Below are 8,626 nucleotides of genomic sequence, written 5' to 3' on the forward strand. Positions count from 1 at the left end.
TCATCAAGTTAAAGAAAAGGATATGTATGGAAGAAGAACACGAAGTTTTTAGGGCCACAGTTGTGGCTTTATTTGTGTGTGAATCGATGTAAAACCTTTGATTTTAACTTTAGTATACCCATTAAATCATAGAATAGTTAGTTCAGCAAAACAATGCAGTTCATTCTACCATTGTGTTGTCATAGGGACTAAACACAATATAGCTGGTTAAATAATTAAAGAGATTTTTGACATAGATGGTTGTGGACATAGTTAAATTTAGTGGGTTTAACCATATATAATATTGAGAACATTAATATTAAAAGCATAAACCACTGGATGCCATAACAATGGTCTAAAAGTCAAACAAACATCTCAAGTCCTGAATGTCCTCTATACGAGCCCCCGGTTGGACTATGGATATGCACCGCCGTACTGTCTCATACTAGGATGAAATATCTGTACAACGCTTTTTCGTTGCCAGTGATAACTGTCAGGAAAACAACCTTGAAATAAAGTAAATATCCACAAAATCTATTCAATCAGTACTTTTTAATGTATCACTATTTCTTTATAATGAATTAAACATCATGAAATGGGATTCTAGTGTTAAATTACTTCCCTACTATAAATATTGAATATATTTATTCTAATAACATTAGGATTAAGGGCATCTCAAATTCATTACCACATATGTAAAACATTTGTCATCCAAATAGCACCTAACATCAAGTCATCTTATCATTAGTTAACTGTAGAAGCTACTGTTTTCAACACTTGCTATGCAAAAAATTGAACTATAGTGGATACATTAATGGCTTTAGAAATCTTTGGTATTTATGTCATGATTCGATCTGAATTACATGTTCAAAGTTCATTTCAAACTGACACATTTAAAAATTACCATTAGGTACATCTGATTTGTTTTCTGTCAATATAGTCAAACATAAGATATACAATTATATAAACTGTAAAATACCTAGAACCAATGATCGTGGTACTTATCAAGATAAGTTTTCAAAAGTAAATAATAAACAGTAGATAAGTTTGAATTGGATACTTCGACAACAAACAAATTTATCAATGAGATATGTAGTTGTGTATGTTGATATAAAGCACCTTCTAATACTCTGAAATTTTGATAGATATCAAAGACTGTAAATTAATTATCATGATATCATTTATTGAATAACGATTCTGAGAAAATTTCGTACAATTTTAAATTTAATTTATAGTCATCATAGATTGATAATACTTTTTAAAAAAGTCGTCGCAAACTAGGTGTACTACCAGATAGTTGTGTCGTTAACACATATAATTATTTATCAGGTAAAATAGAACGAGAAACTCTGATCTGCATATAGAACTTAATCAGATATAATTTAGTACTATTAACTGATTGAAATTTAAGGTATGGGCTATTAATTTCAGACTAAATGATATTGGAAAGAATCCTCTCTGAATGATAGCAAAGTCTTGAATCACCTGGTAAATAAACATTGATGAGAAATCGAAAGTGGAGACGAAATATTCACTCGATAAATACTAGTTTTTGAATATACTCTAATCTGATCTACACCAGCAATGCTTCTTTGCAGAAAACATAAGGATAACACACACACGCACATGTGGATATACAATTGATGGATACAAAATGAAATCAGGCAACATTATTGGAAACATTTTGGACACTTAATAAGTGTTGTATTCAGTATTTTCGCCAATTGTTTCTCTAATTTGGTATGAGAGTGTTATATATAACAATATAATTTTCATTAGAGAATTTATCTTGAATATGTATTTCATCATGCTCGTTGTGTTGCATCATATTAACATGTTCATAACAGACAGTTGAGGATAAGTCTGCACACTTGAAATGAAATCCTTACTGAAAATGATACTCCAATAAATAACATTCACTCACAAAAGACCAGGGAAATGGTCGCTAATAAAGAACATAAGATATATATTTTGAATGTTAAAAATCTAACAGACAAACTTGATCATTAAAACGATACCAGATATTAATATTCAGTACTATTAAAAGTGTAAAACTTTTCAGAAACATAATTAGTATTGTCTATTCAAATTAAATTCATTACATTCCACATTAACTCTTCAGCAATATTCATTTTATTAGCTAGAAGAAAATTTAAAGATAGTATTCCAAAGAACTACCATTCTAATTAGTTCAACAAGTTCAATAAACAACATGATAGCTGAATATGTTCTGTATAATCAATTGTTTGAATGATCATTTACAAAGATTTAACGTGTAATAAGTATCGTAATCGTGTTACTTATTATTTATAAGTAGTACAATTATCTACTACTAATTCTTTTATAAACCATTTTACCATTATTTTCTATGAAGAAATCAATAATAATAATAATAATAATAATAATTGAAACATCGAGGACAAAAATGAATCTCTTTGGTGGAGAACGGCTTGATTTGTAAGTTATAAACGATTCCTGGTGAGGTCGAATATGATCATTGTTGAGGAGACCAGTATTAGAACATAAGAACTGACAGATTCTATCTGGTTTTCAATGGTACCTCAACTGAGAACAGTCTAAGAAATATAATTATTATTATTGTTTCAGTAATAATAACAGCCTATATCTATACAAGATATGTTGTGGTCGGTAGGCAAGGTTATGACCAGATATTGAGGATAGGTGACCATGTATTCAACCTTGAACCAATTGTTGAAAACCGAAAACATAACGAAAAATAAAAATTCAGTATACAAATTGTTCTGAATAGTTACCTAAAGCTTTAATGGGCTTTACACGAATAATCATTACTTAGTAGCTACAGTTGAATGACAACGTCTAAACTTAATAACAATACTAAACAACAGTCTAACTTCGATTTTATACTCCCTTTAAAAATCTAAACCATTCACAATATGTATGTGACACTAGATAGGATACTCGACATGATCAGATCCAACCATAAATGAACGTATGCAAGCTGAAAGATGGAACGTTAATATGAACAAATTAAACCAATTGTTTCGGTACAGCAACTTAGTGGTATGTATTTCTTCCAGCTAAATAATACTGAAACGATCACTTCAAGTAGATTTTAGACCATTATTTCTAATAATAATAACAGTGATGATGATCATGATTAGATACTAGGTAAACGTATTGTATTGAATCGCAATTTAAGAATTCTCAGATCAAAATATACAATAATGCTATATTCATTCCATGTAAAAAATAAATCTCGTGTATAAAACGTTTATCTGACTTTTTATTTTCATATAGTTGAGATCATTAGTCGATTGAAGCTAGACCACCATGGAAAACCTGGAAGCACTGGACGACCGTTTCGTCCTATTGTGGGATTCCTCACTGGCAGTGCGCATTCACGATCCCGCCTCGCGAGATTCAGTCGTAAAAGTTATGAGATCATTTCTACATTATATAATACATTTCATACATGAATTTCAGTGAATTTTCCACCACTCATCACTACAGTGTTTCTATTTTTATCAGGTAACATTGAACAACATGATAAATTTGTTGGCAATTTTTTCCTTGACAAAAGATCAATCAATTCACTTGGAATCAATCTAAGTTAGGAAGATTTACTGTAACAGTTACACAATTTCAAAAAGTAGACACCTTACATGTTCCCCCCCTCTTTTTATACACTTAATTCCTTTTTTATTAACATCATCAGAATAAGATGAATCCATATTATTTCGTTAGTTTCTTATCATTTAGTGATTACATTGAAATTAAAACTTTATATAAAAAAATTTAAAGATATACATAAACAAAATTATTTGGGATTTAATGTGCATCATCATAGTTGAGTGAATAATTAAATGAAATTATTAAGTTTAAAAAAACTAATTTTTATCCCAATGATCAACAATGTAACAACTTTATAGCCATTGAACGATTTTGGGCTATCTGAACTCGATAATTCAGTGAATAATGAGCGTGTATTTGCAGCGTTATGCACTAGGTACAAATTTCAGAGTGAATATCAACACTGAAATGAAGGTATTGTTTAACGAAAGAGTCTTAAATAGGACGAAATACGCATCATGGATCCCATTGCTAGCCACTAACCAACTTTACTAAAAAATGCTTTTGACTTTATAAAAGTACCTAGGCGATCCAACGAGAGGAAAAAATAGATCAGAATTCAATCCTGATACACAAATGAAATAGAAATTATTTTGGTTCTTTTATGTGTTTAAAGAAAGCTGAGGAGTTATTCACTCGATTCTAGAACTTGATCGATCCATAAAGTGTTTCTATATTAAAAGTATATGATAGTATGCTATATGATATATTCTCTACAAGTTTGAATATAGATTTCATAAGATAAAATCGAACAATACTGGTTTCCAAATCTATTTCAAAGAATTGTAAGTCTTCTTAACTGAATAACTAGAAGGGTAGAAGTATTTCATATCGAGTCGTACAATGATCTGATGTTGATACTTGATCAATTAACTTCAGCTGTGTCAATTTAAAACAATATGGTCAATGTTCAATATCCCCAATATTTAGACAGCTTTCCACAGTGGTCTAGCTTCAATTCACTCATGATCTCATCTATAGAATTACAAAAATCTCCACGAAACCCCCCTCTGACAATGATCATATGCACACTAGTGACTGGCTCCATGAGGTAATTCCTGGATTTCTAGTGAGAAGTCGTGACCAGTGGAGCTAATCCATGTCAGGTAGGGACAGGTATCTACATCAGTACAATGGAAGATGGTCGCGCAATTTTGTGGATTGGTTGAAGTTAGACATTAACACCGTTGGATGCCGGCTCAAGGGTCTATCGGCTAAGTGCTCTGGCGCGAGACTGGTAGGTCCTGGGTTAAAAATCTCGCGAGGCGGGATCGTGGGTGCACACTGCTGAGGAGTCCCACAGTAGGACGAAACGGCCGTCCAGTACTTCCAGGTTTTCCATAGTGGTCTAACTTCAATTGACTTGTGATCTCATCTGTAAAATTATTTTTAGGTTGTTATCTACCATTACAAGTTCATTCATTTAGATATTGTTACTATAGTAATTCTGTAAATAATAATTTTAATCCATTCCATATTGTATACACAATTGGTAATATATAATTATTTTTTATCTAAATGTTTTAGTAAAATTCAGTTTCTGCAGATGATTATTTTAACCTTCATTTATGAACATTTCAGTCTACATAACTTAATCAACTTTTCAAATGTCGTTAACTATATGATGATTACGTAATCTAAAAAGTGATTATATATATAGAGAGAGGGGGGGAAGGGAGGGAGGTAGGGAGGGAGAGAGAGAGGTGCAATAAACATTTTAATTATTGAAGATGACTCATTCATGCTGCAGGAAATATAAATATACATACTGACTTGTTTTGTCTGACCTTGACCTGAAGCAGACCATAGGCAGAAAAGTATAATATAACCTTATAAGGTCATTTAGTCTACTACACTAAAAAAAATTTCTCTCATACGTCAGAAATTATGAACATTCAGTTAAAGTCAACTATGTATAAATACATTTACATTATTCAAGTCGATTGGGTTTCCTCTTTGTATTATCATTCTTATTAATCTGTTGATTGACATTACGTAGATTGTTAAAATATGATAGTAACATTGTACATAACCCAATGTAAAAATATACATAGAACAACAAACATTTGAGAGAGCGAACACAATACCTATATAAGTAAGAAGATATAGAGGTGTATTTCGATAGATTACAATACAATTCTGTTAAACTAATATGTATGACTCATTTTTTTAAAAGAAAAAAACAACAACAATAAGAAAACAATTAAGGTAGTTCAATATAATTCACATAGTATACATTGCTCAAAAATATTAATTAACATTTATTTTAATAGTTGAGATCATCAATTAATTGAAGCTAGACCATCATAGAAAACCAGGAAGCACTGGATGGCCGTTTCGTCCTATTATGGAACTCTTCAGCAGTGCACATCCTTGAAAATTATTAGGACGAAAAGAATTAGCGAGAAGAACAGACTTAGGAATCTATTTCATAAAAGATCAGTACTTACACTTTTTAAAACATGTAATCATTGAATATGTCTGTTTCTATAGTTGCCTAATTGTATGCTTTTATCTGACTTAGTGAATGTTATCTTTTTCCTGTCTGAAAATTATTGTCAACGAATAGTTTTAAACGTGTTATTCAACATTTAAATTGTAAGTATCCCTGTTAGGCGAATATGATTTTCCTACTCAGAATGAGTTACGGTCTTAAAATTTATGTATTTCGATTATTCTTTATGTTTTGATTGAGGCTTGAGGACAAAGTTTCTATTTCAACCATTAAGCGTTAGCAATAACATGTCACGGAATAGGTTCAAGACAACATGGCTGTAAGCATAGAAGACCATGGTCAGATAAAAAATAACTTAAATTAATATTAGAAAATTGATAGTTTTTGTCAAAATAATGGAATAATTTGTCTCAACTCGATGGTCGACCAGAGATAAATACTTGCTACCAGATTCAACGTCGTATGTGATGGTATGTGCACATAGACGTAAATAGTTGCTTAGTACTCCTTGATTTTCAATTACCATTCACCAGATAAAATTTATTGATGATGAAAATTAACTATTTTCTAAATATATAGATCTCCAATACGAATGTTTTACTAATAAACATTCTCAAATTCCATATGTACAGTGAATAGAGTATAATGGTATTTCTTGTGCTGTTAGGAGCGCGCAAAGTGATATGTTTGAGGAAAGCTGGAAACTTGACATATAGGAGAAAACGGTAGTCAACAATTCAGTAAACTCAAAAAATGCATTTACACGTTTAATAATGAAAATAATCCATATCCATTGGTGATAACACATTAGTTGGACAAAAACAATTTGGAAATCAAAAGAAGTCCCGGATTGAGATTTCAATGGCGTTACACAGGACACAGTTTTTCACTACAACTTCAGCAATCCCATTAGTAAATTAGATTACTTCGGTGGGTGTGTTAAAAAGCTGTTCATCTAAAAAAAAGTTTTTTATCATGGTGCATCTCACTGATAAATTGGTGTTAGAATTGTAAACGATTTACATCCATCAAATGATTCCAAAAAGTATCATACATTATATGAGTTCTAAAAAGAGTGAATTAAATCTAGTTTTGACGTTTTTGTGTTCAACTGATTGACCGTTTAATTAATTAACTTCATAATCACTAATTTATTATATTTGATACATGGTTAACAGTGGAATCCACAAAGCACATATAATCCTGATTATCTAACCGTGAACATTGAAAATTACAAAATAATTACTAATCACTTATTTAAATCAGAATGAGGGTTTGTGGATATTATAGTAATTTTTAATAGTTGAATTCATGAGTCGATTAAAGCCGTGGCCGGTGGAGTACAACCGTGTCTGTTGTAGAGGCAGCTACTCACTAGAGACAATGGTGAATGGTTGCGAAATATGGTAGATTGGTTGAAGTTAAACATTAACACCGTTCGATACGGGCTCAGTGGTCTGGAGGTTAAGCATCCTCCCGCGAGACCGAAGGTCCTGGGTTCGATTGGTGTATGAGGATTCGTGTATGCTCACTGCTGAGGAGCCCCATACTAGGACGGAACGGCCACACACTGCTTCCAGGTTTTCCATGATGGTCTAGCTTTAATCGATTCATGAATTCAACTATTAAAAATTATTTATTTAAATGTTTAACACCATTAACTTATTCTTAACTATATAATTGTTATTCAGTTTATTCTTTATTATATTTCCATAAAGATAACTTCTATGAATTATCTGTCATATATATGTACATATGTACAGTGATAGAGCAAGTCAGTCAATATATTTTTTTTATTTCTACCAATCAACCAAACGATCAATAGATATTCTGACAAATTGTATATCCTAGTCTTTATTACTATAATTAGTAAGTTAATAAAATAAAATTTCTAGTCAATATTCCTATTTACACTTGATGAGTCAATCTTAAAAATTATTGATAATTCTGATTAAATTAGGTCTATTTATTTGTTTTTAATAATAAAGATCAATTAGTGACAAGTATCAACTATGGAATAAAACTACATTTAAACTATTACACTTAGCTCATCAGGGATTTATTTTGAAAGTGAATTCCTTGAGTTCCAGTAGCTGATACATCGCAAACAGCAGAGTTTATCTTTGGAAACAGATGATTGTTGTACCATGTAGCTATTACATTAACAATAGAAACAAAAACCATTGGATAATATCTCAGTAATATGAATTTTGAGGGCTATACACGAAATCGAAAGGTCCTAGGTTCAACTCCTAGTAGTGGTCGTGAAGATACACAGCTGATCAGTCCCGTACTAGGATGAAATACCTGTCTAGTGTTTCCCGGGCTTCAATAGTAGTATAACTATTCTCAGTAAGTGAATAGATGATGATTTTCTAAGGTTTATCAAGTTAATATTCTACCAAGTAACCTGAAACTCAAATTTACACTGTTATCACTGAAAGAAATGTCAGTCTAGCATGATAAGCAAAGATGGATAGTGGCTAGCAGTGGAATCCAGGACACACGTTTCGTCCTATTTGGGACTCGTCAGCTGAATGTACCTGCATCTCAGAGTTGATGTTCACTCTGGGACTCGAA

This window comes from Schistosoma mansoni (genome assembly GCF_000237925.1).
Source record: "Schistosoma mansoni, WGS project CABG00000000 data, supercontig 0013, strain Puerto Rico, whole genome shotgun sequence".
Lineage (NCBI taxonomy): Eukaryota > Metazoa > Platyhelminthes > Trematoda > Strigeidida > Schistosomatidae > Schistosoma > Schistosoma mansoni.